The sequence below is a fragment of the Pinus tabuliformis genome, chromosome 1_1 (assembly GCF_031772625.1).
Source record: "Pinus tabuliformis cultivar Carrire ecotype Pingquan chromosome 1_1, CPIR1, whole genome shotgun sequence".
Lineage (NCBI taxonomy): Eukaryota > Viridiplantae > Streptophyta > Pinopsida > Pinales > Pinaceae > Pinus > Pinus tabuliformis.
In genome coordinates, this window is record NC_142297.1 from 501890481 (window position 1) to 501902758 (window position 12278).

The window sequence follows — 12278 nt, forward strand, 5'->3', positions numbered from 1 at the left end:
TAAGAGGTAAGAATTCTGAAGCATCTACTAGTAATTCTGCACAATCTACTATTGATGAAGAAAATGAGAGAAAAAGACATGAGCTTTTCCATATTTGAGTTATTTCCAAACATCAAAAGATTGATACTTTGTTTGATAGTGGCTCACAAGTAAATTTGATTTCTGAAGCAATTGTAAAGAAGTTGGGATTAGTAACTACACCTCACAAGAAACCATACCCATTAGGATGGTTGAATGATAAAGCACAACTACAAGTGACTAGACAATGCAAACTCAAGTTTTCTTTTGGGTCAACATTTGTAGATGAGGTTGAGTTAGACATAATTCCCTTGGATATATGTGGAATTGTTTTAGGAAGTCCTTACTTGTATGATAGAAAAGCTATTTTCTATAGAGATGAGAACAAGTATCTACTTGTTAAAGATGGAATCGAATACTTTGTAAGAGCTCATAAGCTCAAGAATAATTATACTCTCATAAACTCAGGGCAAATGAAACGAATGATAAATTCATGCAAACAATTCTTACTGATGGTTGTAAAGGAAAAGAAACCTGATAAAACCAATGTATTTGAAGGTTGTAATGCTAAAAAACAAGCTGATTTAGAAAAGGTTGTTTCAGAGTATGATATCTTGTTTCAAGAACCTAAAGGTTTGCCACCCAAAAAGGAAATAGTACATGATATTATTTTGCAGCAAGATGCTCCATTGTCTAACATCAGAATGTACAGGTTGTCCGCTTTAGAGAATGCTGGAATCAATAAGCAGGTGCAGGAGTTGCTCGAGAAAGGGTTCATCAGACCTAGAACATCACCATATGGGACACCAATCATTTTGGTGAGAAAGAAAAATGGCTCGTGGAAAATGTGCATTGATTACCGAGCACTGAATAAGATAACCATCAAAAATCGTTATCTCCTTCCTCACATAGATGATCTTTTAGATAAATTGAAAGAAGTTGTTTACTTCTCCAAGCTAGACTTGCATAGTGGATACCATCAGGTCAAAGTTGCAGAACAAGATGCATGGAAGATTGCTTTCAAAGAAAAGCAGGGATTATATGAGTGGCTGGTTATGCCTTTTGGCTTAACTAATGCTCCTGCTACTTTCATGAGATTAATGAATGATGTACTCAAACCTTTTCTTGATGATTTTGTTATTGTGTATCTGGATGACATTTTGATTTTTAGCAAAACGTGGGAAGAACACTTAAAGAATGTTAAGCAGACACTAGATGTTTTGAAAAGAGAAAAACTTCATGTTAAACTCTCAAAATGTGAATTTGGCAAAACATCTCTGAATTATTTGGGTCATATAGTAGGGGGTGGTGAATTGAAGATAGATCCCTCTAAGGTGGCAGTCATTGTAAACTGGCCCAAACCCAAATCTGCTACAGAAGTTAGAATCTTCTTAGGAGCAACTCAATATTGGAGGAAGTTCATTTCTAACTTTTCCTTAATTGCAACTCCCTTACATTCTTTAACAGGATTGAACAAGGTGTTTGAGTGGGGAGGCAAACAACAGAAAGCCTTCGACACCTTGAAAGAAAAGATTAGTACAACACCTGTACTAGCACTGCCTGATTTTTAAAGACCATTTGAGATCCAAATAGATGCCAGTGACTATGCCATGGGAGCAGTGTTGACATAGCACAGTAAACCCATATGCTATCATTCTGAGACTTTTAATCCTGCAGTAGTTAACTATCCTACATATGATAAAGAATTGTATGCATTAGTTCAGAGTGTGAAAAAGTGGAAACATTACTTAATGGGCAAAGAGACAGTAATACACACTGATCATCAACCACTCCAATATCTACACTCCCAAACTAAGTTGCAGCAATCAAGGCACTATAGATGGATGGGTTTTCTACAACAGTTTCATTTAGTCATCAAATATAAAAAGGGCATACATAATAAAGTTGCAAACATGTTATCTAGACCCATTATAAATGCATCTACTATACTTAAGCATAATTTTGTGCTACATGAAAGCTACATTGAACAATATGCTCAAGATATAGACTTTAAGGATGTATATGCAACTTTAAGTCAAGGCAAACGAGTAGAAGAATTGGATTATCATGTAAAGGACCGACTCTTATATCATTGTGGGAAGTTATGCATTCCACAAACTGAAAGAGTAAAGATAATTAGAGAAGCACACACTTCTCTGATATCAGGTCACTTTGGGGTAAGTAAAACAGTTGCACAGCTGCAAAGATTTTGTTATTGGCCAAAAATGAACGAGACAATTTCTAGATATGTAAGAGGGTGTACTATGTGTGCTAAGAGCAAGCCCAGCAATAGAAAACTAGGCTTGTACACTCCATTACCAATTCCTTCTCACCCTTGGGAAAGTGTTTCCATGGATTTTGTTGGAGGACTACCTAAATCTAGGAAAGGTCATGATTATCTGTATGTTGTTGTGGATAGGTTCAACAAAATGTGTATTTTGATACCTTGCAATAAACAGATTACAGTTGAACAGACTGAAAAACTATTCTTTGAACATGTATGGGTTAATTTTGGATTACCCACTTCCATTGTATTTGATCGAGACACCCAATTTGTGGGGAAGTTTTGGTCAAGTATGTGGGAACTGATGGAAACCAAACTGAAGAAAAGCACAGCTTTTCATCCACAAACTGATGGCCAGACAGAAGTAGTTAACAGGACAGTGATCCAGTTACTCAGAGGATATTGAAACAAGCATCCTAAGCTTTGGGATGAACATTTGTGTTATGTGTAGCATGTTTACAATAGAGCAAAACATTCTTCTACACATAGATCTCCTTTTGAGACCTGTTTTGGTTTCACACCAAGGTCTCCTTTGGATTTTGTATTTGGTAAAGATACCACAGTTGATTGACACAGTGATGTGGTCAGGGCAACTAGGTTCATTGAACAGATCCAAGAGATCCACCAGGCAGTACATGAATAGCTAGAAAAGAGCCAAGGCAAATACAAGGCAAGGCATGACAAGCATTAGATGGAGCATAGTTTCCAAGTTGGTGACCAAGTCTCGCTGTATATCAGAAAGGACATGCTGCAAGGTGAAGGTAAAAAGCTAAAGCCTATCAGGTATGGACCCTTCAAGATACTTGAGAAGATTGGTGAGAATGCTTTTCACCTTGAACTACCAGCTTACATGCACATCTACTCAGTCGTAAATGCAGATTGCTTGAGATTTTTTGAACCTTCATTAATTGAGGATCCCGAAGAGCAGAGTCAATTGCATTTTATTGATTACCTACTACCTGAATATCTCAATGAATTGCAGGAAGACACAGTTCTGGATAGGAAGGTGAGGACAACACGCAGAGGAGATGTTGAGTACCTCAGAATTGGGCTCAAGGGTTCAAAGCCGAGCAGTGCAAAGTGGATAGAGATTGGACAAGTGAGACAATTGTACCCTCACTTAGTCGATGCTTGAAAACCAACTTTTGGTGATCTAAAAGCTTTTCAATGGGAAGGCCGTGATCCAAATTGGATCCATGAAAAATTATCAAAGTACCATGACTGTATCAAGTCAGGACAGACCTCAGAAATTTATGAACAAAGAGTGATCAGGAAGATCTCTGGACAGTGGCAGTTTGCAGCTAGCAAGGAATGACGAGGACCTTAGTCAAAGCACGCTGAACGAGGCCCATGGAGACCGTGCAGGAGGAAAAGCTAGCAGTTGGGAAGCCCAGATTGGGAAACGAAGGCCATTTCTGAAACCCTGGATCAGGAAACCCCTCGAGAAAGAAAGGCCCCGAGTGCTCGGTCGCATGGGAAGCTGGGAAACCATGGGGAAAGCGTTAAGGTGAAAGGCGGGTCCTACGCTCCAAAATCAGCGGTATATCAGGGGCATCCTTGGGCGGTAAGTGGATTTGGTTGAAAACGAGCGATTCCATTCAGCACACGACGCGTGTTCGGCAGATGAGAGATAAAACTGCCTCTCATCACGCGCTAATGGTCGAGCAAGTCAACCACACGAAATGAGCGAACACCGTAGGATCTGGGGGCTCCAGATTTGATGGTAGAGATTGTGCCCGATAAAGAAACCGAAATTGACAGGGGAATTAAGCCGCGACATGTAAAATTCTGAAGTCCGATTTGATCACTGAGTTGGCGGATGAGTCATTCCACAGTGTAACTGAATTACTGAACCATTGAGGAAGAGCTGGCGCAATTTGTGAGAGGACAAGTGGCCACTTCCCTGTGGACGATGGCGATGACGCAGAGGCAAGGAACTCCAAATGAACAACAACAGGCGAACCGAAGGGGTGGAAGAGGAATCGAACAGTCAAGGACAGATTGGCTTTAAGCCATGAACAGACAGAGAACAGAACACGAAGAGAGAAGACAGAAGACGAAGACAAAGAGAGCGAGAGCAAAGAAAAGACAGTGAAGCAAGAAGCAGGAAACAGAGAGCCGAGCTGACCTAAGGCAACATCGAGCAGACAGAAGGCTTGAGAGGTTCAAGAAAATCCCTGTGAGGATCTGTCGGGAATTGAGCACCACATTGGGCTCCTCCCATTAAAGACCAGAGAGGTCAAGACTTGGAAAGGGGAAAGAGTTTGTGCACTCTAGTGGCTTAGGGAATCCAAGAACCACCCTACCAAGCATTATCTGTTTCAGGAGACTCAAATTGAGCTCCTGATTCTAAATCTCTGCTTTAAAGACAAAATAAGGAAGGCCACCACTAAAAGCTGGACTGGAGACATAGCGCCGGAGAATAGGGTGAACTCCTTATTAAATCCGTTGTGTTCTTGCATTTGCTTACTGTGTTTCTCTTACTGTTTTCCATTCTTCCAGTGTCTGTGTATTTTGCAATCTGATCGATCTGTTGCCTAAAATAACATAGACACACACCAGCACATGAGTCTGTAATACCTTCATTCATTAATTAACTAATTGAGGCCACTCTCGAGTGATTTTTAGATCAAATGCGGAGGGCGGCCCGGGGGTGGGCGCCTCTACCCGGCGAGTTGGGCAACCTGACTCGACAAGGGTGGGCGCTCCTGAACGGGTGTTCGAGCAGGGCTGCACGATGCATGCCGAGTTGTGTATTTTGACATATTTTGTGAGAAGGAAGTTGGGGTTCCTCTCCTAAGAACTGTAATTCTATATTTTGAAGAATTATCATTATTATTGTGGGCAAACTCATATCCCACTTCATGTGAGAATTTAATGTCTTATCATGCTAAAGGAAGGCCCATATGAGTGAGAATTCTTGTAGGAGAACATCTCGTGGAGAAACATGCCTCTAGTTTTGGGAGTTGATACTTGTAATGACAGAATACACCATGTACTCATCATCATCTTGCAACATTTAATGAAGTGACCTCCCCACACTTAACACTAGGCTCGGAGGCATAACCCATACTGGGTGAACTCTGTTATCAACTTGTGTGTGTGTTCTTTGATTTGATGGTTGACATTATGTTTCCTCTTCTTTAAAGTATGCACATGTGGTTTTTCATACTCTTTCACATGAAATTTTGCTAACATCACATAGATAAAAGATCTTGGTTTATTCTGGTAGCGGAGAGAATCCAGATCAATGACACAACATTTTAAACTTTTAAACTTCACCACGCCACCAATATAAAATGGGTTAACTGAATTTATGATTGAATTGACTTCAAGATTAATCAATGTTGACTGAATTTATGGTTGAATGCACTTCAAGATTAATCAATGTTACACTAGTAACGAACAAATTTGTTACATGTAAAAATAAGCTTACTAACCTAAGGTCAACTTCACTCTTCTCCATACAATGCATCTTCTTTTCATTAATAGATTCATTATGATGACCATCATTAAACACTAGACAACTTGCAACCTGAGAGTTTGGATCATTCAAAAGCAATGCACTTGGTTATGATGTACCCATATCTGTTATCACTTCCTCTTGAGCATGAATTGTATATTTATTAACATTAATCTCTTATCTTCCATGTCTGCAAATTTCATGAACAATTTCATAGTGTAGATAGTTGCAATGAATTTCCTGCTCGGGTGAAAAAATTTCTTTCAAATATGGTCAGAGGGTTCAACTGCGTAGTCGGTGAAGTGTTCCTCATTTCTCCTTAGATTAATGAGAAAAATGGACAATGATTCCTGTGAGATAACACCGCTTTCTTTTTCATGGAAGCATATACATTTGTAGAATAAGCATGGTGATAAATAACATGGAAAGAATATTTGCACATCTCCAATCCTAGGTTCAGGTTCAACAATCTTGAGAAGGAAAATCGTCCTTGCAAAAGGAGGGACCGCTCATCTCTCCCAAGTCCTGGATGCTTTCTACAATGAGCTCTAAGATTTCTTTCATTACCTCATTTTCATATGGTTCATTGGGTGTTGCTATTTTGGTGATTTGGATGACGCAGTTGAAGACCAGTAGCCTCACATCTCCGTCTGGTTGCTTCAATAGGTGTCAGTGTACCGGTGTATTCAATGATAAGTGCAGTGAGGTTTTAAAATGTGTGTTAAAAAACATGTTACACAAGTGACGGCCAAATTTTCCTAGCACTGTGATTATGGACTTTCAAGTAATTGTTTTATGGAATTAAAAATAGTCAGTCACAAGTTTCAAGCTTCGTTTAGCATGTATGAATCCATAGTTTAATTATTCACCTAACATAAACATCCTTAATGGTGCGCTCTGGTTTATGCATAGTTTAATTATTCTCTTGACATAAACATCTTTAATATCCTTAATGGTGTGATATAATATATGTTATTTAATTATTCATCTAATATAAACATCCTTAATAGTAAGATATGTTATATGCTATCATGTGATTCAGAAATATGTGACTATGTCTATGCCATGCCTAATCTTTATAAATAGTAGCAGACCCTTATAAAGGACGTTGCTTCAAAGAAACACAGATAGGGACTACCAGCTACATGCAGAGCTTGTTTTGACAATAGCTTTTGGTCATTTTTATTATGATAATATGTTAGAAAATAAATAAGAAAAATATATTATGATTGACTATCAATACAATTTAGTCTATTAGTTATTGTAATAATCCTGGTTAATATTGGACCACAAGACTTGTGGAGCCAAACCTCCCCACCTAACATTGGACCACAAGACTTGTGGAGCCAAACCTCCCCACCTAACATTGGACCACAAGACTTGTGGAGCCAAACCTTCCCACCTAACAGTTGGACCACATCCTTGTGACATATATGCACACATTTAATATTTATTTTAAATTGAATCAATGCCAACATTATATTTTCTTAATAAATTAGCATAAGAGAAATTATAACTTTAAAATAGTTATTAAAGTAAAAATGTGTTTCTAGGGATTTTCGTTTATATAGAAAGAAATAAAATATAAGGTAAAATCTCTTTTCAAAATGTTGGATAGATTTTCTTTGGCAGCACACAAGTGAAACCAGCCTAGACCCATCTTAACTCTGCATCTATCAAATGCCGAGAGGGATCAAATCTCTTGAGGTGCAAACCTTTCCTCAAGTTTTGCACTCAAAAAAGAGTTTTGCACTAGACCCATCTTAACTCTGCATCTATCAAACAACGAGAGGGATCAAATATCTCGAGGTGCAAACCTTTCTTCAAGTTTTGCACTCGAAAAAGAGGTTTTCACTTTGAGATATTTGATCCCTCTAGGTGCTTGATAGACTTAGGTGCTTGATAGTGTAGATTTTCCAACTGTAGATCACCTGGTAATGCAATGTACTAAAGAAAAACACTTGATCTACTTCTACAAACAATTGAGCGGAAGCTTAATCGAACATGAGCAACATCAAGCATGAACAAATATAATTGAGAATGAGAAGTAATCAACTATAACACAGAAGATATATCACTGGGGAAAGCACCACCCTAAAACCCCAACTCTGTATTATCATACAAGTGGAAATCTTGTTCAAGTTACAAAAAGAATCAACTCTTAAGCTATCCTGCTCTCTCTGTAATCAAACAATACTGCTCACAGACTGAATAGACATAGAATATATCTTCCTCAAGCCCTCCAAGCCTCTTATTTCCTTGCACAGTTTTGGTTGGGGTCCAATGATATCACATGTGTGAATTGGCCTCATCACACTCACTATAACCTCAGGTCCAGCTGTGCAATCATTAAGGAATACTATTCCTTCTGCATGCAAGGAATATTCACCAATGAATATCCTAGCATCTCATAGTACATTGTCCCTCCATCTGATCTCAACTAGGTCTCTGACTGAAATGACATGCATGAGTTATCCATGAGTGAATCTTCAGTTATCTGAAATACAGTAGTTACATGCATGCAAGCATTAACTAACTGAAATCTCATTAATTTAACAAACTATTAAATTAATATAACTGGACTTGACTCAGTTAACTGAGCCAACTAATTACAACTCAATATTACAACTCACTCTTATCTCTTTAACTGATGGATAAATCCCCCAATTAAAGGAGAAACTGTTGCATGTCCTCACATAGACTTCAAGTTCATAATTCCTTAACTAATTAACTCAAGATGAATTAATTAATTAATTTCCAAACTGTTGTTAATATCAAATTCAAATTTTACTTCCTATGTTTAGTCCAGGGATTGACTAAAATAAGAATCCATCCTGAACTGCTAAAAATAGAACTTCTATTTTTAGCACTTCCATTTTTCATTCCTTGTTGCCCAATCCAGTACTGGTACCCAAACTGCTATTTTTAGCATTTCTTGTTGCACATTTTTCAACACTCCCTCTGAATAAGAAAGGCTTCCACTCGAACCTAATTCTGTACCTTCAGAATGTTTTGCATGCAACACTTCTACCAAGTGTGGTTTCTCCAGCAACTCTCGGAACAAAAAAAATCCCAACTAACCTCTCTGTTGCGCTAGAAACATACTTTGATGTTGAAGCTCTACCTGCTGCTGATAAGTGACCCCTCTCTAACCTCTGAGATGTTGCAACACTCCATGCATCTCGCATCGTTGCACTCTCCTAGCTCTACACAGTCCTGGGACTCCTGCACTGTAGCTCTCTTTATCGCTCCATCTGCATCTGTCTCTAACCAATCAGTCAGTCCTGCTATTTCTCATCGGGGCTCCCGTAGCAAAGTCGAATCAAAGAGGTTGGGTACCTCAAGGATCCTGGCCCTCCTCCTTGGGATGATCACTCCACATTGCCCCACCTCCTACTTGGAGGTATGGCTGCATGTGATCCCTCTGCCTGTGAGAAACCTTGGGCAACAAACCTTGCCTTGTGTTTCTCAACACTACCATCAACTACCTGCTTTACTTTGTAAAGCCATCGGGAACTAACCACTGACTTGTTCCCAGGTCTAGGGACAACATCCCACACACTGTTCTGTATGATAGAATCGTACTTTTCCACCATTGCATCAACTCAGACTAGTTGCTACATTGCCTCTTGAAAAGAATAAGGTTCGGTCGCTACACACTCCCCAACCAGGGCCATGTAGCCAGTGTATCTCTCAGGAGATCTCCTTTGTCTGCATTGAGAGGATGGCTGCCCCACATTCTCTCTCACATCCTGCATCAATCTGTCAGCTTCCCGTGAGTGTTTCTGCCTGTCTTTGGAAGACTCTCCAGGAGTGGTGGTCTCCACTACTGGATCCTCTACATGTGGCTGATCCACATCATCAGGAGGCTCCTCCTCCTTTGGAACTAAAAGTTCCTCATCACCATGCAACTTGAGCTCCCTCTCAAGTGACACTCGCATGGCTCTCTACTCATCGAACTTCAGATCCTTGCGCACTACGATCCTCTGACTGGCAGGCAGAAACACACGATAGTTGTGGGGTGTATTTGTGTACCCCACAAGTATCCCCAACTTAGCTGTTGGGTCTAGCTTCTTCCAAGCATCTTTGGTCACATGACAAAAAACTAGTGATCCAAAGATGCGAAAGTGACTCACATCTGGTCACTTCCCAAAAAAACCTCCATAGGTGTCTTCATCCCCAAAACATGATGAGGACTTCTGTTCTGAAGATACACTACTGTATTGCATGCCTCAGCCCATAGATGAAGTGGTAGGCTTTGGTCATGCAACATCGCTCGAGCTGCTCCCACAATAGATCTATTCTTCCTTTCGGCCACCCCATTCTGTTATGGGTTATGAGGTGCCGTCAGTTTCCGTTTAATTCCTTCTGCTGCACATAAGTCTTTAAACTATTAGGAAACATACTCTCCACCATTGTCGCTACGCAAGGCTTTTACTTTCTTCCTAGATTATTTCTTTGCCGAGGTTTTAAACTCACAAAACCTTAAGAAGATTTGATCCTTCTTTTGCATAAAGTAGATCTAGCATCTACGAGAAAAATCATCAATAAAAATAACATAGTACCTTTGTTTAGCGGTGGAGGCTGTAGAGAATGGTCCACATACATCTGAGTGAACTCGCTCCAAGATTGCTCCATCTCTATTATCCCGATCCTGAAAGGAAGTTTTTGCATACTTACCCAGGGTGCATCCTTTGCATGTATCTGTTTGCTCCAGTTTTCCCTTGGGTAAGCTGGTAGAAATTTGCTGCATGATCTTCAAGGCCCCGTGATGCAAGTGACCTAGTCTCCTATGCCATAGCTCACCAACATCTTGGCTTTGCACCACCTATGCTTTGGAACTCAACGCAACACAGTCATCTACCTCCATCTTGTAGAGATTCTTTACTCGAATCCCTATTTGCTTGGTCTGTCCGGTGCCGATATGCCTGAGGGAAACTTTTCCTTTACTAAAGACTACATCATAACCTTTATCTTCACCTGAGACACAGTACTTTCTATCATTGCCCATCTTGATCCGCATTTGGAGATCCTTCTCCTCCAATGTACTAAAAATATTCTTGTCACCCGCCATGTGGAAAGAAGCTCCACTGTCTAGATACCAAACACATCCCACCATGGATGAAACCATGCATGTGATAAGCGAGAAATCTAGCTCAAACTATGAAGCTAGTGCATCACCATCAGATCCCTTTGAGGAACCTTTCTTGGATTTCTTTTGTGGACAATTCATAGCATAATGGTCCACTTCATGACAGTGAAAGCATTGCACCTTCGACTTGTCAACCTTCTTCCCACCATGAGAAGATTTGGATTGGGACGCCTTCCCTTTCCCTTTCTTAGCTTTACTCGCTAAAGCTATATTTTCTTCATCATCTTGTTTTGATGAAGATCCATCCCTAGTGCTCCGCCTTATCTCCTCCCGCATCAGATCCGACCAAAGTCATTCCCAATCTAGCAATTTCTCTCTTCCATTAACCGAATCCTGGTAGCTATGCCAGCTCTTTGGAAGATTGAGGAGTGCAAGACTCACCATTTCATCATTAGTAGTCACGATCCCTACACTTCCAAGCTCATCCCTGTAGGTGGTGAGCTTGTTCAGAAATGTAGAGATTGTGTCACCCTTTTCGCACTTGATCTTACAAAGTTTATCTTTCAGCGCCAGCTTCCTCTGATCGTTGCTATTCTGATAAAGATATTTCAATGTTTTCCACATCGAAAACGAAGTCTCCTTCCTATGGAGGCTCGAGACAACGTGATCTCGAACTCCCTCTAGGATGATTCACCTAGCTCTAGCCACACACTTTTTCCATTCTGCTAGTTGAGTAGCATTAGTCGGCTTCTGGACTTCTTGATCAATGAAGTCCTTTAGACCGTTATCTTCTAATATTGCCTCCATGTGATCCTTCCAGGCTATATAATTCGAACTGCCATCAAGGGCATATTCGAGTCTTAAACCACTGAACGCCATCGGTGAAATAGATGTGATAAGAACTCAATTCAATACTCAGAAACCAAACTTCGAACTTCTCTTGCTTGTATACTATTCTTCCTTGATCACCTTTGCTCCGATATCATGTAGATTTTCCCACTGTAGATCACTTGGTAATGTAATGTACTAAAGCAAAACACTTGATCTACTTCTACAAACAATTGAGCGGAAGCTTAATCGAACATGAGCAACATCAAGCATGAACAGATATAACTGAGAATGAGAAGTAATCAACCATAACACAGAAGATATATCACTGGGGAAAGCACCAGCCTAAAGCTCCAACTCTGTATTATCATTCAAGTGGAAATATTGTTCAAGTTACAAAAAGAATCAGCTCTCAAGCTATCTTGCTCTCTCTGTAATCAAACAATACTGCTCATAGACTGAATAGACATAGAATATATCTTCCTCAAGCCCTCCAAGCCTCCTATTTCCTTGTGCAATTTTGGTTGGGGTCCAATGATATCACATGTGTCAACTGGCCTCATCACACTCACTGTAACCTCAGGTCGAACTGC